The sequence below is a fragment of the Xyrauchen texanus genome, chromosome 36 (genome assembly GCF_025860055.1).
Source record: "Xyrauchen texanus isolate HMW12.3.18 chromosome 36, RBS_HiC_50CHRs, whole genome shotgun sequence".
In the NCBI taxonomy this organism is placed as follows: Eukaryota; Metazoa; Chordata; class Actinopteri; order Cypriniformes; family Catostomidae; genus Xyrauchen; species Xyrauchen texanus.
The window spans coordinates 24,450,094-24,474,391 of NC_068311.1; the positions used below are offsets into that span (position 1 = coordinate 24,450,094).

At 41.6% G+C, this 24,298-nt stretch overlaps 1 pseudogene; it reads right to left on the reverse strand.

The window, feature by feature from the left end:
* Window positions 1-4,445: 4,445 nt before the first annotated feature.
* On the reverse strand, window positions 4,446-19,363 carry LOC127629816 (TRPM8 channel-associated factor homolog; annotated as a pseudogene).
* Between the last annotated feature and the right edge of the window lie 4,935 nt (window positions 19,364-24,298).

Below are 24,298 nucleotides of genomic sequence, written 5' to 3' on the forward strand. Positions count from 1 at the left end.
CAAGCATATCATCCATCTATCCATCTATCTATTGGTCTGTCTGTCTATTGAAAATGTAAATTGTGGTTTATGCCAAGGTTCGCACTCATTAATATTAACTGTATATATCAGTGTTCGCACTACACTTTTAAAAGCCATTTGTGCACGCAAGACAGATTACTCATGCACAGTTGCCCGCGCGAAGTCAATGGTTGTTCGTCTAAATGGCGCTTCAATCAAACATCACTTCAACATGTATGAATAAAGGCCGATCATCTACTATGAGATTTCCTCTGAAGTTGTGGATTGTCAGCTCTAACATGTCAACATTTTGAAATACCTTATCCTCAGAATAGATGGAATCATACCCTGCTACCAGATTAACTAGCATGAAACTAGGCTGTTTTATGCTTGTTGGTGCTGGTTTAGCTGTCTGAAGCCCATTTGACACACGCACATGGATGGCAGAGCGCAATTTGGCTTCACAGACCCTGCCCACATGAAAAGCATATTTAGCGCTCATAAAGTGAAATGAATGTAATAAGGTTGCATAATCACCTGACGGAAATGTGTACAGACTTGGCTGACAACAAGAGTATTAAATTAAAGGTGCATCTTAAACAAATTTCTATATCAATATTTACACGTTTTATTGTTAACATTGGATCATTGGTTATTGGATCGATGCAGCGATCCATATCGATGGATCGTTACACCCCTAATATATATATATATATATATACATATAGTGTACTCATAAAGTATTCAGACCCCTTAATATTTTTATTTAACATTTTGTTATGTTGCAGCCTTACGCTAATTATTTTCCCACATCAGTCTACACTCCATAACCCAGATTTTTGATAACTTTGCACATTTATTAAAAACTAAAAACTGAAATATCACACTGAAATAAGTATTCAGACCCTTAATGATGCGACAAGCTTTGCACACCTGGATTTGGGGATTTTTCTCTGCAGATCCTCTCAAGCTCTGTCAGGTTGGATGGCCATCAGTGGACAGCCATGTTCACATCTCTCCTGAGATGTTTGATTGGGTTCAAGTCTGGCCTCTAGCTGGGTCACTAAAGGGCATTCACAGTGTTGTCCATAAGCCACTTTTGTGTTGTCTTGGCTGTGTGCCTAGGGTCTTTGTCCTGTTGGAAGGTGAACCTTCTGCCCAGTCTGAGGTCCAAAGCGCTCTGGACCAGGTTTTCATTAAGGATATCTCTGTATTTTGCTGTGTTCAGCTTTCCTTCAACCCTGCTACTAAAAAACACCCCCACAGCATGATGCTACCACCACCATGCTTCACCGTTGGGATGGTATTGCACAGGTGATGAGCAGTATCTGGTTTCCTCCAAACATAACTCTTGGAATTGAGGCCAAACAGTTTAATCTTCGTTCCATCAGATCTGCAGACCAGAGAATCCTTTAAGTGCTTTTTGTGTGTCTTGTACTGAGGAGAGGCTTCCGTCTGGCCACTCTGCCATAAAGCCCATATCGGTGGAGTGTTGCAGTTATGGTTGTCCATCTAAAAGTTTCTCCAATCTCTACACATGATCTATGGATCTCAACCAGAGTGACCATTGGGTTCTTGGTCACCTCTCTTACCAAAGCCCTTCTCCCCCGATTGCTCAGTTTGGCTGGGTGGCCAGTTCTAGGAAGAGTCCTGGTTGTCCCAAACTTCTTCCATTCTATAATTATGGAGGCCACTGTGCTCTTGGGAACCTTCAATGCAGCAAACATTTTTTTTGTAAGCTTTCCCAGATTTGTGCCTTGACACAATCCTGTCTCTGATCTCTACAGGCAGTTTCGTTGACTTCATGGCTTGGTTTTTGCTCTGATATGCATTTTCAGCTGTGAAACATTATATAGACAGGTGTGTGCCTTTCCAAATCTTATCCAATCAATTGAATTGGCCACAGGTGGCCTCCAATCAAAGTGTAAAACACCTCAAAGATAATCTAGAGAAATGGGATGCACCTGAGCTAAATTTCAAGCGTCAAAGCAAACACTAAATACTTATGACAATGTGATTTTTCAGTTTTTTCTTTTTAATACATTTGCAAAATTAAAAAAATCATTTTTTTGCTTTGTCATAATGGGGTATGTAAAAGATTGATGTGAAAAAAACAACAATTTAAAGCATTTTAGCATAAGGCCGCATCAAAATAAAATTAAGGGGTCTGAATAATATATGAATGCCTATGAGGCTGGCCCTCCTAAAATGGATTCAAAATTAACATTATTTTAATCGGTTTACCTACTAAAATACACAACTCAGATGCCTTTAATGGAAAATGTATGTTATTTTTCATTCATGCATGGTAGACAGAAATTACTGTGTAAATCTATATGATAGCTAGAGGAGGCTGATGACATAAAGCCTCCTCACATTGATAAACAGGCCAATCAAAATGGATATTCAAATGGTGCAACTTCATCTGCTTTTGTTTAAAAAGTGTCCAGAAAAGGCCAAACGGAGGCAAAATGAAATTGCCTCCTTCCATATTCATAGCATATACGTATTCCATTCATCATTGTCAGTGATAACTACTCAAGCGAATCAGCTTTCAGTATCACGTTTACACTTCAAGCCTGCTGTGTCTATGTTTTGTAGAACACAGAGTAGCAGCAACAACAACAAAAACAACAACAACAACAACAACAACCAGTTCCCATATCCATGTTTGTTTATATCTGTCTTGCGATTCCTAGAATGGGAGGGGAAGTTTGTGACTGGATCCTCCAGTCGGGGAGGATGTGATGCCCAGTCATTTGGTTTGTGATGCCCAGTTTTTGTCCGTATAGATGTTGCCTAGTGTTTTAAAATCTGTTCAGATTTTAAAAGTTGTGTAGTGAAATCCAGCATTTAGAGATATTAGATAAAAAATAAGTCTTCCTGGAGGAAAACATTCTCCTAAAAAGATCAATTCAGACAAATTTTATTCAATTCTCTCTCTTTTATCATTTGTTTCCTGTTAGTTCCAAGTTGCGATTCCACCTTTACTCTGACTCATGTGGTGCCCCAAAAACCAACACTAAACTAAAACAACAGAAATGACAGACTTGTTTAAAGAAAACTGTCATTGCGCTTATGTACTGGATGCATTTATGGGGGCATTTTAACGAGGTCTGATTTTCATTTAGATAGATTTCCCCAATATTCAGTGTCAACAGTCTTAACATAGATATACATTATTTCATACATAGATATACATTATACAGTCATAAGAAGTCTCTCAGAGAGTAGATTCAATGCTCTCGATTTCAGTACTATTAATATAATTGTTTTAATAATTTGGTTAAAACATTGCTTGGCTCAGGAGAACACGATGGCTTTATATCCCCAATCTGACTTTTGAAAAGTGTGGTGGGTTAAAATGTTTGCTTTGTGTGATTTCAAATGTAGTAAACTTCCCATTAAACTAGCACATTTTTATAAACAAGCACTGGACGCATGGAAAATAGCTTTCAAACACAATTTCTTGCCGCAATCATGTATATTTCGGAATAATCAACATTGACTGGCTAAAAAAGGGAATTATTTTTGTTTCAGGTTTATACTAACAAGCAATTGATCTCTTTTTCAGGGATTTTATCTTCATTTAGAGAATATTTAAAGAATAAAGTGCTTCATCTTGTGAAATCACAATTCAGGTACAGTTCTGTAGTTCTGCAGTTTCCAACAGTTTGTATTGGTGGTATTAACATCTTAGATAAGAAATGTAGTAATTTTCATATCACAAGATTTGAGATGTTCCCCAAAAGCACTTGTAAAATGGAAACAAAAATGTCCTATGCTTTCCACAGATAAGATTTGGTGAGGTAAATACATTTTTACTGCCCAATAAGGTAAAGTAAATTCCTTTTAAAGTGTTGCATAGATACAATCCCTGCAACGCTTTCCTTAATACATTTAAGGTAGACATCTCACCACAATGTTCTTTTGTAATCTTGATTTGGAAACTTTGATACATTTACTTTGCACCTGTAACCACTCTAAAGACTTCTGGATTCAGGTATCTATGCTAATAGTTTATGCATTTCATAAACAAATCGCAATAGAGGACACTATGATCCTGTTCTTGGTCTGTAACACTGGCTCTCTAATAATTGATGACACTGTAAAATTAATAACTCTTCTTGGGAAATTGTATTTGCACAAAGCTAAGGTAATGTCTATTAAGTCCTGTTTTAAGATAGATTATATATATATATTTATATATATATATATATATATATATATATATATATATATATATATATATATATATATATATTAAAATGTTTTATGACACCAATGCATTGACAAGTAATAAGAAATCAACTAAAACATCTCTTCAATTTAAAAAGTTTTTTTTTATTACATTTCTTGACATGTGTAAATTGCAAAATAAAAAATGTTTTTGTAAAAATAATAATTGTATACATAATGTGAAGATCTGTTTTAGCATGCAAGTCTTTTGTCTTAATTCTGAATATTTTAAATTAAAGTCACATTTTATTCCTCACTTTGATACAAATTAATTACCATCTATAAGCTTACTAAATTAAAAGAGAAACGCTTAATACATTTATTTTATTTGACCCTCCAAGTAAGCATCAACTTTTATACATTGCCTTCCACCTCAATTACTTCACAAATCAGACTATATATATAATTTTTAAAGCTTTCTCAGATGTTCTTATGCATACTGGCACATAGGATGGTCACTCCACTCTGGGAGATGAGAGATCTTCTCTTCAGTGCTGGGCTGGATGGGCCAACCCCAAGCTTTGAAGAAGCAGGACAGATTCATGTTGACCACTTTGGAGAAGGTCTCAGCATATAGATTCATCTTGCCTGCATTGTCATTTGGCACTCCACTCATATCATGGTAGGCTGAAAAAACTTTCTTGAAAGCATCCCAGCCAAATTTGTCTTGAAGCTTAGGGTGTATAAAAATATTAGGGTAAGACATAGAAATAGAGTGTATATATTATTAACATTTCACAATAGCTTCATCAAATTATGTAATTTCCCTCCATCATTTAACAACTTTGAAGAAAGTTTATTAGTGCTCACCAATGGAGCATTATTGCTTTGAACTTTGTCTTAAAATTATACTGTTTCATTATCAAAATGTAAAAATTAAAACATTTAAATGTTGAAAAACATGTGTTTAACTTTAATTTTAAAAAAATCATTATAAACAATCTGTTTATACCTGCATATAAGTCTCCAGTGATGTCCACACACTCCAGTTTTTTAAATCTTTGCCACGTTTGGCATAATCTCGAGCACGACCCTGTCGCTTTTCTAGGGTCATGTCTGGATGTGCATTAGCCCTGTTCAAACCCAGCACTTCCTCATGTATGTACACTGACCACAGGTTGCAGGTACACTCAGTTGTATGTGGAGGGAACTCCCAAACTCCACGCTGCTGGTTATGACCCAACTCATGAATGGGCCCCCAGAGACCACTTTTACGCGCTGCCTCTGGGTTCATTAATTCTGGGGCAGAGATGGAGTGCATCATGATGGGATATCCAGAATGCATAAAGCCTGAAAGAGAAAAGGGGAGTTTGGTGTTTAATATGGTTACTAGGATCACCCTGACAACGGCTGCACTGAGGTGGTGAACTGCCACCAGCGGTGATGTGCAGCTAAAGGCATCAACTTATAAGACCTTTCAAAAACTTGAAATAAATCAAATAATAGCATATTTTGAGTATAGTAAAGAATTAAAGCCTTTTTTACAGTGTTTTCAATTCTTCATGCTAGAGACGTATTTGGTTGCCACTTTTCAATTTGAAAACTATTGTCATAGGCGGAGCAGCAGTTTGAAGTGAATATTGCTGAGAAAGTTAGATTTTATAAAACAAGTTAACTTCTAGATACTACACGTCCAGTTTAAAAGCACTGTCATATAAACACAATTATATTAAATACTGAGTAGAACTGTGAACCCCCTTAAATACTAAAATCTGTTACCACCACAATAAAGCAAGAACAGATGTGAAGTATGCACAACAGAACCACACGTCTTGCAATAAATTGGCCAAGCACTCACATCTGTATAGTTATACAGTCTGTTTCTGGCCTTAGCGTTATAATCATGTTGGTCGCTCTTTACCCAAACAAAGACACTGTAAGTATTCAATAGTACCACATACCGCAAGAGATCTGAACATCTGCAACAAATCGCTCCTTGCGGGGGAACTTGGCAGGCTTTGCCGCCAGGTCAGCTACGCCTCTCATTATGGAATCCCAAAGTGAAGCCACCTTATCGGGATGGTCCAGATTCCTTATCACTGCTGATTCCAATGTGATGATGATGTTCTCAAACTCAAGCTCCGCCCAGGGCGCTGGTGCCTGACGAATCCCACCCACCCAGTTTGCAACACTGGTCTCTCCTAAGTGACGAGCAAGTTCAGATTCCAAATTTTACCACACACCTTCATGACTTTTGATGCAACAATGTTTAAATTAAGCATATATATACACATATTATAAATATAAATAAATTTTTTTTAAAACTGATTCATTTCAAGGTCATTCAAATGGTGCTCACTGAATATTCATTCAGCTTTCTTACCAGATTTGAAGTATGGGGCCTGAACTGCGGTCTGCACGACAATTTCTACCCCCTCCACTTTGCATTTGGGAGGTGCAATTAGGTAGATGAGCCCTCCCCACAGATTCCAGAGCTGGACCATTTCTGTGTTCAAGGGGAAGTGCTCACAAACCACAGGTGCCCGTTTCAGAACATTTGCATCACCAATGTTATCTGTCTGGCAACCAATCTGCACCTGCATGGAGTGATACTTAATTTAATCGCACGCGCTCTCAGACCTTTTCATGTGCAGTGAGGTTGTAGGATGAGTATATCTATACAAGAGATACATTGCTTGATTTCTGATGGAAACGTGTTAGAATGAATGCACTATAGTGTATAAACGTTTCTGATCACCTTCCAATTTTTCCCAACGATCTCTGGAGGTAGTGCAATGTATGTCTTCATACCAGGAGAAAGATACAGGCCTGTGCTTATCCATTCTTCACAACCTGAAACAAGTAATTTAACATTTAAGAGACAATTAACAACTTGTATAAAACAAATGAATGGTTGTTAAACTAAACTGGGCTTTTTAGTGTTCAAATTGTTAACCCAGGGTCATTCTAAACCCTGGGTAAACACAATCCTAGATTATCTTGTTCCGTTTTGTTTACATACTTTACCGTATGTTAGTATTTATTATTATTATTATTATTAGTTTTTCCCCCTGTGTTAGCGTTTTATTTGCATATTGCTATTCAGTTTCTGATTAGTTGTATTTTGCTAAACAGCTAGCTGTTAAGGGGCTTTTAAATGACTTGCGTCAGGAGTCAACGTACTGCTCAACACCAGTGTCAAGTGCCACTTTGATCTCTACATGAAAAGCGCTGCAGAAAACATCCTTTTTTTAATTTTAGCACCCACATTTTGATTAGTTATTGAAAATGTGTAGTAATTATTGGCTGAAGCTTCAAATCGTCACCTTCCTAAACTAATGTCCTAAGTATTTTTTTTGCCTAAATTTTCTTAGAAACTTGAAAAAATTACTTAGGACATAATTTTAGGAAGGTGAAAAATGTATAACAATGCTTGACAACGTTTTTGGGTGTAACCCCATATTGTGGTGCCAAAGGTGTATGCTCTGAAGTAGGGTTTCATAACCCAGGGTTAAAAGAGGTGCTATCCCTCTTTCAAAATTGCTTTTGTGAAACACTGCATAACCCAGGGTTGAAAGTTTCTTTAACCTGTGGTAAAATATTATGCTAACCCAGGATTTAGCTCAGTGAGAAAATACCTAATACTTGCTACTTTAAAAAAGGAATAAGCATTCCCCCTTAATTTGGCAGGAAAACATTCGTACCTGCAGCGTCTGCACTGATGCGAACTCTTGCACTGGACACAGTGGGTAGGTTGGGTCTGTCCTTTATGATGTAGGGCAGGAGGGAATCAGGGTCAGGTGAGACTTTGTAGACTTCGTTCCCAAAATGGAGCATCAGATAGTCCTTGGCACTTTCAACAGGACAGGTACTACACACCTGCGGAACACCTACCTTTTTCACCATTTCAGAAAGAAGTGCTACCATTGAGGTATAGGCAGCAGAGTCATGAGCCTGCATGCGGAGGTAACTCGCACAGTCGCTGCCAAGTTGCTTCAAGCAGCTCTGCTCTTGAGCAGTCAGTTCCTGCCCCTGGGTTACATGTTTGGCAAAACGTTGCAGCATGTTGCGAAAGTGGTACCCCTCTCTACAGATAAGCTCTACCTCTGGTGCTTTGTACAGTCCTCCACTCAAGGTGTTGGCCAAGATACACAACCCCATCTTATTAAGAATGTGATTTCCAGGGTATTCGGTCATCACATTGGAGTCACGGTGGGTCTGGGCCCAATACCAGGCATGACCCCCAATGAGAAGACCACCACCTTCAGCAACAAAATCTTGGATCTGTTCACACTGAGCATCACTGTAGGAAGTGCAGACATAGACGCTAAGATCTTCTCTGAAGCCAGTCAACTGACAATCTAGACCCGATTTGCTCAGTACATTCTTGGCTGCTGTAAGGCTGGGTAGGACCCCGATAACACCCTTACGACCTTCATCAAGCCACTTGATAGCATTGACCATGAAAGTGGACAGAGATTCATGGCCCAGGTAGCTTTCATGGGTTGCCACAATTACTCGCCCTTGGCCATAGTAGGCACCAGCAATGAATGCTTTTCCAGCTTGGGTGACTCCAATAGGAAATGCTAATGGTCCATGCACCATCACTTCAGATGGCAAAGCCTCACCTTGGATGTCAAACTCAGGCACACCTTGTAGCAGAAATTCTAGGTCACACTTAAACTATTTCACTATTTCACCTTCACTATTCTGAAAAATAACAATAAAACACCATTAGAGAAACATTTTAAAACATTTGTATGTTTAGAAAAATAATGGGTAAAAGACTAAAATGTATGCAGAACTTACGATACTGCTAGCCAACAAGAAGGGATATTTCTAGGCACAGGAAATGTGCCAAGTTCCCCGGGGCATTCCGAGAAGTAAATTCCTGCAACGCTGCACACCTTGTTTCCAGGAAAGTTTAGCAAAGTGTTATCTTGTGGATGTGCATAAGCCCAACTCCAGGCTTGGCCCGCAATTAGCAAACCACCCCCAGCTTTTAGGAAAGCAATCAAATCCTTTGCACAGGTCTCAACACTGTAAGCATCAGAGACATATATAGCTAACCCATTCCGAAAGTCTCCAATCTCTGTCTTCATTTGGGAGTAGACCAAGTTGTCAGCTACGCAACAGAATTTCTTCTGAATCCCTACAATGCAGTCTTCACTGTTACATGGCATGAGCCACTTTACGGCATTTCCTACCAGGCCAGGGAAGCGTGTTAGGTATTCCTCATGTCCCAACACCACCACACGTCCCTGACCATAACGAGATGCAGCCATCAGGACCTGACCTCTTGGATTCATGGCAAGTGGAAAGGCATGGTCACCGTTTAGCACAAGATCACTGGGCACTGCATTCCCTTCTAAATCAAGCTCCTCGAGTCCAGACATGAGAGCATTATAGTCCTCTTCGCATGCCATGGTGCTTTAGTTATGCTTAGTTAATCAGTATAAAAAATGCTTTTTAGCTCTCAAATTACAGTAACTTTTACTGGGTATCACAGTTGGGTGTGTTCCACCAGAGCTTATGCATATATAGTGACACTGACTAGGTATCAGCCCTACACAAGACAGAAAAGTGTACATATTGTATTTAGAAACTACTAAAATAAAGCATAACAGCAGTGTTCATTAGCTCTTTCATTGCTTAAAGCTTACATTTGTAAAGGTCATTATCCTCCTGATGCCCAGCAATTCATTTTTGTGTAGAAAAGTATTTTTTTAAGTTTTTCTGAGCCCATAAATGCTACAGTGATAAATCTTTGAGTATTATCAGAGGACTCCCTGATATCAAATGATACCAAAGATATACATTTAAAAAAAGATATACAAATATATTTCAGAGATACCAAATTTTTAAGAATTTGGCTATGACAACTTCCTCTCCTTTGTCTATAAATATGGATTGAAACGTCTTACAGTTCAATACAGCACATCAAATAAAATATGAATAAACTTTTCTTTTTCAATAAACAATTTATAGCATATGTATTTAATGCACCAAACTCTACTGACATTTTAAAAAGAGAAATTGTAAAACATTTATCAAAATGCTGGGTCACTGGGTCATCATTACATCATTGTTTTAAGTAGAAGAGTTATTGGTGACTCTGGAGTGAGCAGTCAAACAAAGGAAGAACATCTAGGTTACGAATGTAATCTCCGTTCCCCGATGGAGGGAACGAGACGTTGTGTCAGAGATGTGACACTAGGGGTCTCTCTTGAGCACCGAATATACCTCTGATCTATGAAAAATGGCCAATGAGAAGTTGACAGCTAGTATTTGCATACCCCGCCCCTGGACATACGGTACAAAGGCGAGGCAAATACTAGAGTTCATTCAGGATTTTTCTGAGGAGCCAGAAATGGTCCGGCCACTACAGCGGCTCAGCTCAGCGACGTGGCCGGGAAGGACACAACGTCTCGTTCCCTCCATCGGGGAACGGAGGTTACATTCGTAACCTAGACGTTCCCCTTCTGTCGCTCTCTCCACGTTGTGTCGGAGAAGTGACACTAGGGGTCCAATTTAAATCATGCCATGCGATACGTGGTCTGACACAGGAGGTACGGTGGTAGATCCAGCCTCAGCGAGGGGGGAGTTGCTACACACCGCGACCGGTGGGCAGCCGAAACTTACCAAGGAAAACGCGGGTCCGCTCGTAAGGGGACCGTATCGCGGAAAATACACACAGGGGGAGTCCGCGTAGGAGTCCTCACCCTGTGGAGCACCTATTCCAGTACAGGGTAGATTTGAGTACCCACAGTGGATTGGGTCGGCAAGTTCCTCTGCCGAACTGCAAACCCATGAGGGCTATGGAGGAATCGACCAGGGATTTGAGTTGCGTGGAATCTCCTAGGAAAAAAGACGCACAATTTTACCTCAAGCGAGGGAAAGGGCGCTATATGCAAGCGATTCACCCGGCCAGCCCATCTGTGTGTTACCGAGTTCTACTGGCTCGGATCTGAGAAAACATGGGATGAAACTGACTCAACCCTGAGATTGTAGTATAGGGAGTGGTAGGCACCTTGGGCACGTAGCCCGGTCGCGGTCTTAGGATCACCTGAGTGTCTGCCGGTCCGAACTCCAGGCAAGTGTCGCTGACAGAGAATGCTTGCAGGTCCCCGACCCTCTGATGGAGGTGAGCGCGATCAGCAGGGCAGTCTTAAGAGAGAGGGCCCTGAGTCCAACTGATTCTAGCAGCTCGAAGGGAGGTCTCTGGAGGTCCATGAGGACTACCGAGAGGTCCCAGGAGGGGAACAGGCTTGGATTTAACCTCCAGGTGCCTCTTTGGAACCTGATGATTAAGTCGTGCTTACCAAGGGACTTGCCGTCTACTGCGTCGTGGTGGGCCGCGAAAGCAGCAACATACACCTTCAAGGTGGATGGGGACAGCCTCCCCTCCAACCTCTCCTGCAGGAATAGGAGCACTGACCTAACTGCGCACCTCTGTGTGTCTTCAGCCCGGGAAGAACACCAATTTGCGAACAAGTCCCACTTCAGGGTGTAGAGCTGCCTGGTGGAAGGGGCTCTGGCTTGGTTGATCGTGTCTATGACAGTAGGTGGTAGGCCAGCTAGATCTTCCGCGTACCGTCCAGGGACCAGACATGGAGTTTCCAGAGGTCTGGATGCGGATGCCAGAGCGTGCCCTGCCCCTGAGAAAGAAGGTCCTTCCTCCTCGCCAGGGAGGGCTGTCGTGAGGAGTATGAGGTCCGAGAACCAGGCCCGGGTGGGCCAGTATGGAGCCACTAGTGTGACTTGCTCCTCGTCCTCCCTGACCTTGCAGAGCACCTGTGCTGAAGCGGTCTCATATGCATCAACCCCAGCGGCATGTCTGCGGCGGAGGAAGCTATATGCCCCAGGAGCCTCTGGAAGAGTTTTAGAGGGACCGTTGTGCCTGGCTTGAACTTTGCGAGGCATTTGGTTGAGACGTGCAGACATTGAGACTGAGTCTAACTCCATGCCGAGAAAGGAGATGCTCTGAACCAGTGTGAGCTTGCTCTTTTCTCGGTTGACCTGAAGCCCCAAGCGGCTGAGGTGTTTATGCACCTGGTCTCTGTGAGCGCATAGTAACTCTCGGGAGTGGGCCAGTATGAGGCAGTCGTCGAGGTAGTTGAGTATGCGGATGCCGGCTTCTCGGAGCGGGGCAAGGGCTGCCTCTGCGACTTTCGTGAAGACGCGAGGGGACAGAGACATACCCAAGGGGAGGACTTTGTACTGAAACTCCTGGCCGTCGAATGCGAACCGTAGGAAGGGTTGGTGTTGTGGCAGAATTGAGACGTGGAAGTACGCGTCCTTCAGGTCCACCGCTGCAAACCAATCTAGATGCCGGACACATGTTAAGATATACTTTTGCGTGAGCATTTTGAACAGGAGTTTGAGCAGTGCTCGGTTGAAAAACTCGCAAGTCCAAGATTGGTCGTAAGCCGCAGCCTTTCTTGGGTACAACTGTAGAGACCCTTCTCCATTTCGGTTGGGGGACAGGCCCTATCACGTCTTTGTGCAAGGATTTGGCATGTTTGCCATCTACTGCGGAAATGGACGCCCACGAAGGGGGCCTGGCAAACTGAATTGCGTAACCAAGTCGAATGGTCCGGTACAGCCAGCGTGACGGGTTGGGCAGTGAAAGCCATGCCTCCAAACTCCGTGCTGGGGGTACCAAGGGGACGAGTATTTTGGACGTACCCGGAGGGGGCTTCGCAGCGGTGCGAAGCAGGTAGTGTGGCGTCGGGAGGCAAGGGTGCGTCCCGATGCTTTGGTGCGGAGAACAAACTCAAAGCACTTACCTTGCTCCGTGCCCGGCAGGGGTGGGTTCATGACTGGAGGAGGAGGTCCGGTTGCAGGCGTCCTCTAGACTCGTCAGAACCGGCCGGCCGGGGGACAGTCGTGGGGCTGAAGGCGGACTGTGGCCGCATCCAGCATGCCGGGACTGTTGAGGCCTGGCGGCAGAGTGCCGTGAGAATGGCATTTGCAGGCCAGGTGACTCAGAGACAAAAAAGGAAATAGCTCTATTATTGAGAATGTGAGTACCGCAGTAGTAGTACGGAGTAGTCTTACCAGCTCCGGAGCTAGTAATCTCAGGAGCGCCTGGGAGCCTTCCGGGTCCTCGAGGGGGTCCGTGAAATGAGGGGGCGTCCATCTTCTGCGGGGAGCTTGACGCCAGAGCTGAGAGCTGGGCCCATACTTGTTGAGGCGGAGCACCGCTTTTCTTTCTTTCTTGAAAGCCGCAGGAGGATGCCCTCTGCGAGCAGACAGGGCATGGCCCCTGGCGGCAGGTTTGCGGCAGGGCAGGATGTGTGAAATAGCCTCTGTCTGTTTCTTCACCACTGAGGACTGCTGGGTGGAGTCGTCATGTGGTGTTGCCGAATGGATGGAGCTGGGAGACGGGAGCGTTTGAGAAAGCGTGCTTTGTCTACCTCCTCTACTGCGACCAGGTCCAGTCCATGTGTTGTGTTTCCGGACCACGAGGGTGGTCATCGCCTGTTCGAGTGCAGTTCCTGTGGCACGTCAAGAACAGGACACCCAAGGGCAAATTTTGGAGTGCCTTGGCCCGGTGGACTTGCAGGAGAGGGCCATGGCGTGCAGGGGGGGAGTGGTCTGGGACCGCTCCACCGCCGAGGGTACTGAGAGCGGAGGAGCGAGGAAGCTTGGCTTGCTCAGCTCGTCATGCACGTCCAGGAAGAAAGGAACCGGAAGGGGGTGCGTGGCTGTGTGCAGTGCACATGCCCGTGGAACCAATCAAATAGCCATGAGGGGAGGGGATTTTCCGGTCCAACCTCACGCTCGCGAAGCGGGCCGCACTCATCCCGAGCTCAGAGGGGAGCAAGCAAGCGTGCCAGGGAGGCGGGTGGTTCACGGAGATTTACCTGGCGAACACAGCCTGTCATTTTCCCCAAATCGCTTCCATCGCCCACGGCGCCTGCCTCAATCCCGTGGGAAAGAGGCGAGGCGCGGGGGCGGCTGAAGTGGCTTTCTCTCATGACAAAAGAACTGCACTGAGAACATAACCCATTGGAGAGAAATCGCTCATCCCGAGCTCGGACAGAAGCCAGCAAGCGTGCCGGGCAGGTGGGTGGTTCGCGGGGATTTATCCGGCGAACACAGCCCGTCATTTTCCACAAATCGCCTCCATCGCCCGCGGCGTCTGCTTCAATCCCGAGGGAAGGAGGCGAGGCGCGGGGTGCGGCTGAAGTGGCTTTCTCTCATGACAAAAGAAACCCTACGACCACAATGCTGTTATGGCTGTTCTCGCCCTGAAAACATAGACCATTCATAAAAACGCTGCCTGTGTGTATTCGCAGTCCAGGTACGCCAGGCAGCTTTTATGACCGTCGGAGGTGGGGAGAAATCAACCGCATCCAGAAACTACACAGAGGCAGAAACACGTCTTTAAAAAGACTAGTCCTGAAAAGGACGTTCAACGCCGCTGTGTATTGCTCTTTTTAGAGAAAATCACTCTTTTAAACAACTCTCTTAGAGTTTGGGTTTCTGCACTGTCGAAGCGCCCAGGGGCAATTGCACTGCCGTGCAAGAAGGAGAATTCGCTGCTGTATTGCGCCATCAATCCAACAGCATGCAGAGCATCAGAGGAATACTGGAACTGGTGTGATCTCACACGAACAGCATGCACAACCATCGGCTCCGAAGAAAATTTCTGAATGAACTCTAGCATTTGCCTCGCCTTTGTACCTGTATGTCCGGGGGCGGGGTATGCAAATACTAGCTGCCAACTTCTCATTTTCCTTTTGTCATAGATCAGAGGTATATTCGGTGCTCAAGAGAGACCCCTAGTGTCGCTTTTCTGACACAACGTAGAGAGAGCGACAGAAGGGGAAGTAAAGTTTCAGCTCAAATTTTGACAGAGGAAATTGGACTGTGCCATTAAGAAGGGGGATCCGTTCATTCAAATAATTCATTTCATTTATCTGTTTGTCTATTTAGGTGATTTAGGATTTACTGTATTATATTAATTAGGATTCAGTTTGTAAGTTGATGGAAATATGATTGTTATTTTTTAGGGTTATTTGAGTAAATTATTATTTGATACTTACCTTTATTTTGTGTTTGGTAGAGACCAAGTTAAATGTAATAAACTTAAGTGCCAGAGAAACTAGCGCACAGCCATCTTGAACATTTTGTCTTTGAACTTCCAGTCTATCTTTTTCTATATAGATTTCTATGGTGTTGATATCAACATGTAATTAGATAGAGAAGTGTATTTACAGATGACAGAGTTATCAAAAGTTATCACAAGTATTTTAAAGTGTTCAGTGGATGTCAGAGGAGAGAGATTTTAAAACAGACGTCGTGGATGTGGATTTGCCTCTTTGCTCATAAAACTTCAAGAGTTTTAATGACTTCACAAAGTCATTAAAAATATCTCTGCACAACACCACTAACCATCTTCTCATGTCATTTACCCATTGCATTATTGTTCAGGTGAGAAGACAAGGAAAAGCTGCCACTATATTTATACACACACAAAACACACACACATTGTTGAAAATCAACTTTTTTGAACTCGTCGCCTAAATGTAATTCACATAATTTTGATAAACCATACCGTTTTCATTTTGAGTGATTGGAATGAAATCACCCTGAGATGACCGCAGCTTTTTGGCACACTGCCCTCTACTGGTCAGGATATAGCTAAAGCAGATTTGTTTGGCTTATAACTCTTGAGATCTCTTTAGATCAAGTTCTACATACTGAGTTAAACAATACCACATTTTCCTATATCAGCCATTTTTGATGTCGGACATTTTAAATTTAGTCATAAAATTTAGTCATTTAGTCATAGTCATAAATTTAGCTCAAAAGCTTCAGGACAGCACCACCTTGTAGTCAAAAATTATAATGCTATTTCTAAAAACGCTAATAGCTATTGACCCCTTTCGCCTACTGTCATGAGACTTGATAGATTCCGTGGTTCATGCCGAGAACAATGATACCAATTATGTCATGATCAAAAAGTTGCCCATAACGTTTTCGAATGGTGCTTCAACGAATAAGACGAAGAGCACTGCATAATGGACGTGAGGGTATATCTCTGTAACGCTTTAGTGATTTCATATCAAACTTAATACTTATCATAGGAACAATGACTCGAGGGTGCCTACTCAATTTCAGAACAGTGCCACCTTGTGGTCACGAGATATGTAAAAAGCACAGTTTTGCTTATAACTTCTGAACAGTTTGTCATAAAATCATCAAATTGATCTCATTAGATTCAATGGGCTATATCGGATCCAACGATATGAAAAATTACTATGTTGGCCATTTTGGATATCGGCCATTTTGAATTTAGTCATAAAATGCTGTATTTTACAAAGATTTGGCGTATCATTACGAAACTCGGTATGTGTCTTTGGCACCATGCTCTGAAGGGACTCAAAAAGTTTCGGGACAGCACCACCTTGTGATCAAAAATTATAACGCTATTTCTAAAAAAAACAAATAGCTATTGACTCCTTTCCTGTCATGAGACTAGTCTTGATAGATTCCGTGGTTCATGCTGAGAACAATGATACCAATTATGTCATGATCAAAAAGTTGCACAAATACGACGAAGAGCACTCGATAATGGACGTGAGGGTATATCTCTGTAATGCTTTAGCGTATTCATGCCAAAGTTATTTCTTGTCATAGGAACCATGACTCGAGGGTGCCTGCTCAGTTTCGGAATAGTGCCACCTAGTGGTCATGAGATATGACAATAGCACAATTTTGCTTATAAATTTTGAACAGTTTTTCATGAAATCATCAAATTGTTCTCATTAGATTCAGTGGGGTATAGTGACCCCAACTACATGAAAAATTCCTATGTCGGACATTTTGGACGTCAGCGTTTTTGAATTTAGTCATAAAATGCTGTATTTTACGAAAGACTTGGCATATTGTTACGAAACTTGGTATGTGGGACAGCACCATCTTGTCGTCAAAAATTATAATGCTATTTATAAAAATGCTTATTGCTATTGACTCCTTTTGCCTACTGTCATGAGACTGGTCTTGACAGATCCTGTCTGCCATTTTTAAATGTTTTGAAAACCTACTTTTTCGAACTGCTCTTAGACTGTTTGTCCGATTTGCATGAAAATTGGCCTGCATCATCAAAAAGTTATTCACAGGATTTTGATAAACCATTGGGATTGGGAAGAAACTTGGTACGTGTCATCACCACTAGACCCTGAGATTACCTGCAGTTTTTGGTACACTGGTCAGGAGATAGAAACATTTATATTTTGGCTTGTAACTCTTGAACGCTTTCCTGCATGATAACCATCATGTATAGATGCTACCTGACCAGCTTTAGAACAGTGCTACATACTGGACAAATTTCTAAGAAGTAGCTATTTTTTTATTTTTAAAATTAAAGTTTTGTTTTTTATTAATAGTTTTTTTTTTCTAACTCCTCATACACTGTTGATCGGACTCTAACCAAAAACATGTCACAAAGCTTCTTTTGCTGCTCATGGTGCCAATAATTGGCTTGACCCCGGTATCGCTGTTTGCAGCTATATATATATTATTATTCATATCAAGGATGTTGAGTTAGGCTTCATGCCACCCATGAATGAGTCTGTGCCTCAAATGTGCCATCATCAAAAAAGTCTGGACATGCCACTGCAAGGCGTGATATAATGACGTGATTGTATGTCCCAATACTTGCACTTTTTTGATACACACTAAAAATTAGATTCCCATTCCAAATATAGTGAACACTTTAAGAGTAGAAGAGCAGAAGAGAGTCAAATTTCTGTTCAGCTGAGCTCACCAAGGTTTACTGTTAGCCTTTTACCATCATGTGCTACTGACAATATTTTAGTTAAGTTTATTTTGTTGCCTAATTTAAATAACTAATTGCTATAGTTATTTTTTAAGGCCTGGTTAATTTTGTATAATTTTATTCCCCATTACTAATTAAAACTCCTCATTAACTCAACTTTTGTATAGACTATTTTTATATATAAATATTTTATATATAAAACTCACTGGATGTTTTTTGTTTTTGGCACCATTCGGAGTAAATTCTAGAGACTTGTGTGTGAAAATCTCAAGAGATGAGCAGTGCTGTCTGGCACCAACAATCATCCATGCGATTATCTAATCAGCCAATCATGAGTCAGCAGTGCAGTGCATAAAATCATGCAGATACGGGTTAGAAGCTTCAGTTAATGTTCACATAAACCATCAGAAAAGGGAAAAAGTGTGATCTCAGTGATTTGGAGCATGGCATGATTGTTGGTGCCAGATCATTCTGAGTAGCAGGCTCTGGCTCTGTTTTGGCGGCACGAGGTTGACCTACACAATATAGGCAGGTGGTTTTAATGTTGCATCTGATCAGAGTGTATTTTATATATATATATATATATACTAGGGGTGTAACGGTTCTTGGTAAAAAAAAAAAAAAGAAAAAAGGAACTGAATTGTTCGGGAAGCTATGGCACCGCGGTCGGTTCTCACACACACACACACACACACACACACACACACACACATACACATACACATACACACTCTTATGACTGCCCTTGGATGTTTTTTTTTTTTTGTTTTTGTTATTATTTGTTGTCCTACCTATTTTTTCTGCCACAACCATCACAGCCTGTTTTCCTTAAGGAATAATAGCACAATGTTAATTGGGCAAATAGTGCATCGATTTCTAAATAAAACACATTAATATAACGAGCCTAATTTCCATAGAAAAGAGGCATGTTTGAACAGAAAAGAATAACAAAGACTTATTTTAAATACTACAGACGCAGCACTTCAGTGTTGATTTCTCATGCTTAAATTAGATTGCGGATGATTAGTGAATAAGAAGCAGTTTTTTTTTGTGCTGAAATAACACGGGCAACAGTGTGAATGAATTTGCCCCACAGTGTTTAAAGTTTTTAAGGAAATCAACCTATGACTGGCTTACTTATAGTTTATCTGCATATTAAGTTGAGATAGGAGAAAGTATTTTAACATCGAAAAAAGTTAAATACTTCAGCTTTAATAAATTCAAACATTTGAGTGTACAATATTATAATATGTCAATATAATATTAAATCCATCAAATGTATATTAAGTGTTCAGCAGATTAAATCTAATTACTGCATTCATCCCTCAAGCACAGACTTACCTACAGCAGAACGTGCAAATAAAAACAGATGGCATTTCCTTTAGCTCTGTGTAACTGTGAGACAGTTGGTGGATATTGTGCCTCACCCATAAATGCACCACAACATTCAACCACTTCTGCTTCAGCAGTGGAAAATATAAATGCCAGTTCTTTTTCATACAGACTCTATGAGATAAACATGTTATATATAACAACAGTGGACTGACTTCCTAGAGAGACTTTGATACCGTATAAAGCATATCATTCAAACAATAGCATCAGTACACAAAAAAATAATAATTGCCTATTTTTAAGATACACATTTCAATTTCATAACAAAATTCCATCAAAATAAATAGTTTTTACAAACATTAGTTTTTAATTTTTTTTTTACCAAAATTAAATAAAACAAAATGCGTTTGATTCTCCTCCTTTCATAGTGTGCATATAAAAAAGGGCTTGTGTATGCAGGGTTGGTGAGTAACGGAATACATGTAACAGGATTACATATTTAAAATACTAAATATAAGTAACTGTATTCCACTACATTTACAATTTAATTAATTGGTAATTAGAATAAGTTACATTCAAAAAGTATTTTGATCACTGAAGAGATTACTTTGCATTTTATTGTCATTTGCTTCATTTAATATTTAGTCCTTTCAGATGGAAAACATTGATTCATATAAATGATGCGATCCAACGTGCATTTGAACAGCGGTGAAACACTTTCTTATGATGTGTTACATTCATACGAGCAGACAGAGAAGTAAATTTGAAGTAAGTATGGAGCAGAAGAAATAGAAATAAACCTTGCGTAAACTGTCATCTTTATGCTAAGCTAAAATGCTATTTCTAGCCATTTTACATGCGCATGTTACCAGGCGCGAATTCTGAAACCACACTCAACCACTTCTGCTGCATCAGTGGAAAGCAGTGTTTCCTTTTCCTACAGACTGTTTGAGGTAAACATGTTTGTTCCAGCATGCTTGTTGGCTTGAGACAAAACCCAATTACAAATTTGAATGGTGGGAACAGCATTATGCAGAGTCAACTGTGCAATAATTATCATATTTATCATGTCACACAATTAGCAGGATATCCTGTCACAGAACGCCCAGCGGAGAGTAGAGGCTCCACCCCCAGGTGGTCCAGCTGATTTGGGAATGGTATGGAAAAGCACAGGTAGATCTGTTCGCTTGCCAGGAACCGCCCACTGCCCGCTCTGGTACTCTCTAGTGGAGGCTCCCCTCGGGACAGACGCTCTGGCACACAGCTGGCCCCGGGGGCTGTGCAACTATGCATTTCCGCCAGTGAGCCTACTTGCACAAGTGCTTTGCAAGGTCAGGAAGGATGAGGAACAAGTCACTCTGGTGGCCCCTTATTGGCCCACCCTTACGATCCTCGCGACAGCACCTCTCTGGCAGATCCCCCTGAGGAAGGATCTTCTTTCTCAGGAACGGGGCACACTCTGGCATGCCTTTTCACGCCATGCCTGTTCCCCTCATGGGATCTGTCCGTGGCCTCCAGAGACCCCCCTTCGAGCCACTAGAATCAGTCAAGCTCAGAGCTCTCTCCTTGAAGACAGTCCTCCTGATCGCGCTCGCTACCATTAAGAGGGTTGGGGACCTGCAAGTGTTCTCTGTCAATGAAACTTGCCTGGAGTTCGGTCCAGCAGATGCTCATGCCATCCTACATGCCCAAGGTTCCTGCTGCTCCAGGAGGAGGCAGACCCTGCCTTTTTGTTGCTGTGTCCGGTATGTTCTTTGCATACCTATGTGGACCGCACGCAGAGCTTTAGACGTTCTGAGCAGCTCTTTGCCTGCTTTGGCGGACAGCGGAAAGGGAACGCTGTCTCCAAATAGAGGCTTGCCCACTGGGTTGTTGACGCCATTGTTTTGGCCTATCACACCCAGGCCGTGCCCGTCCCCTAGCGGGTTTGAGCACACTCAATGAGAAGTGTGGCATCCTCATGGGCAATGGCCAACAGCACCTCCCTAGCAGACATCTGCTGAGCAGCGGGCTGGGGAACACCCAATACCTTTGTGAGATTCTACAATCTCAGGGTTGAGTCGGTCCCGTGTTCTCTCAGGTACGAACACGTAGAACTACGGAACAGCTGACCGGGTGTTCTGCTTGCACCTAGCGCCCTTCACCAAAGTGAACCAGTGTGCTCTTTCTACCAGGTTAGCCACTAAGCTTACGCTCCCTGGATGTTCTTCCTCCCTAGCCCTTTGGAATTCATGACCAGACTCACTACGAGTTCTAATGACTCTGTACTGGGAGAGGTATTCCACAGGGGTCAGTTTTCACGGTAAACCCCTGTGATGTATTTTTCCACAGTATGTGTAGTATATTTTTATCAAGTTAACCAGGTGTAATCAATGAAAACATTGTTGATTTGTACCACAGTTATGTCTGACGCGCAAACATGCAGTACTGTGTGTGTGTAAAGGCCTGTGGACGTGATGGAATGTGTGCTCAACATATGTGTGACTATTTGACGGTGTGTGCAGAAACAGAAATAGTTTTTACATGTGTGCTCTCATGACTGCTGAGAAAATATATGGTGAGGCTTTTTACTTCTCAAAATAAGCTGACCAGGGCTAAAGCACAGGAATAGCCCCACCTTGTTAGATGACTGTATATAATGAACCAAACCTAAAGATGCGTGAGTTGTTGTTGTGGTTTTACTGCAGGCAACTCGGCTTTATGGTATAATAATAAAGTCTATTCTTCTGAAATCAAAACCCCAAAGATGTTGAGTGATTTTTCACAAAATTGGCAGAAACTACTCCATATGGCCCCCCTCCCTCACTTGGTGGGCCTTCGTCTCCCTTGGGCAGTCCCCACTGCCCCACGGTCGCTATGTTTGTAGTAACTCCTACCTCGCTATGTAGGATCTACCACCGCGCCACTTCCACGTGTGGCTTGAAAACCCATGTGACGTATTTGCCACATTTACCTCCCCCCAGCTTGGGCAGGATGTGGTCTCTGCAGGGTCTTTTCCCCCTGAAAAAAAATAGGAAACCTCACCGATTGCATATTATAGCGTTAAGATGGCCTCAGCCGCTTTTACACTCTATGTGAGAAACATAGAGGAAGAGAAAAGGCAGCGGCTGGTGCGGCCTGCTCCCATGCTTGACACGTCGCTTGTTCCCCCTTAACGGGTGCGGGAACCTAAAGAGTTTTATGCCGAAATGTATATGGGGCCATGGGGAAGGGAACGTGCAGTCTGATGCAGCTTGCTACTCTAGCATGCAACTGCCTGCCTGCACCTGCATCAGCATCTCACGTAACATGGTTCAGCATCATGGCGTTATTGGAAAAAGATATTGTTGGCTAGGGTTGCCACTTTGGCCCTGTAAAATTCCTAGACAACTTATCAATGACCGAAAAACATATTGTTGGCCATCATACAAGAAATAAAACATATTATGATTGTTTACTCCTTATTTTATATATAAATTACTGCATATATACAGAGATTATTAAGCAGAGATGGGCCACTTCTATTAAAATTAATGGAAGAAATTGGAAAGCACAACGGCAGCCAACCGTCAACAGATGTAGAAATGAAGTCCCGCCATTTGCGTTTTTTGTGTAATCTGAGGTAAAGAAGCACAATTTATGATACGAGTATTGTCAAATTTTACTGCTGATTTGAAATATGTCCTTTGATTGTAATCCTGACCAACCGTTTAGGAGATTTCTGTCTTTTCTTATTCAAGTAGAGAGGACCTGCACTGGCATGACTGGAAATAGCCTCCAGAGAGCGTTCCCAAGATGGCCAACAGTGTTCTGACTTGCTAGAAAGACTTTGGTACTGTATAAAGCATATAATTCAAATAGCATCAGCACATTTAAAAAAAAAAATTATAATAATAATTTAGCCTATTTTTAAGATACACATTTCAATTTCATAACAAAATTCCATCAATTAAATAGTTAAATTTTTACCAAATATAATAAAACTAAATATTTCATTTTTATTTTAAATAGTAAAAAATTACTCAATTAAATTTTATGGAATTTTGTTAACATTTTGTGTTTTGTGTGTGTGGTTAAACATATTTACATTTTCTGGGCCTAAGCAGTTTTATTGAGTTTATGGTTCACATTTAAAGGACATCCAATAAATAAACATTTACTCGGATTGAAAAATTTAGGAAATGGTTTTCGAGTCTGGGAACGGATTGCAAAATTGAGGGTAAGGTTTACAAATCTGGGGACAGATTGCAAAATTGAGAGAAAGGTTTACAAATCTGGGGATGAATTGCAAAATTGAGAGAAAGGTTTACAAATCTGGGGACGGATTCCAAAATTGAGGTAGCAGTTTCTGAATCTGTGGGAACGGATTGCAAAATGGTTTGGAATACGATTAAAATCTGATTTTTGTTAATGTATCTGTCTGACCTGTCAGATAATTTTTCATGTGCTTTTTTGTCATTTATTGTGCGATTGATTTTAACATCAGATGTTGAAACAAGATATGTCATATGTCATTCAATATGCCAACCTTTCCCATTTTTTATGCTGTTGTCTGTGACAAATGTGTTCAGATGTGGATACCAGCATGTGGATGAGATGTTCCCCAAAAGCACTTGTAAAATGGAAACAAATATGTCCTATGCTTTCCACAGATAAGATTTGGTCTGAGATAAATACATTTTTACTGCCCAATAAGGTAAAGTAAATTCCTTTTAAAGTGTTGCATAGATACAATCCCTGCAACGCTTTCCTTAATACATTTAAGGTAGACATCTCACCACAATGTTCTTTTGTAATCTTGATTTGGAAACTTTGATACATTTATTTTGCACCTGTAACCACTCTAAAGACTTCTGGATCCAGGTATCTATGCTAATATTTTATGCATTTCATAAACAAATCGCAATAGAGGACACTATGATCCTGTTCTTGGTCTGTAACACTGGCTCTCTAATAATTGATGACACTCTAAAATTAGTAACTCTTCTTGGGAAAATTAATGTTTTGACACTGTAT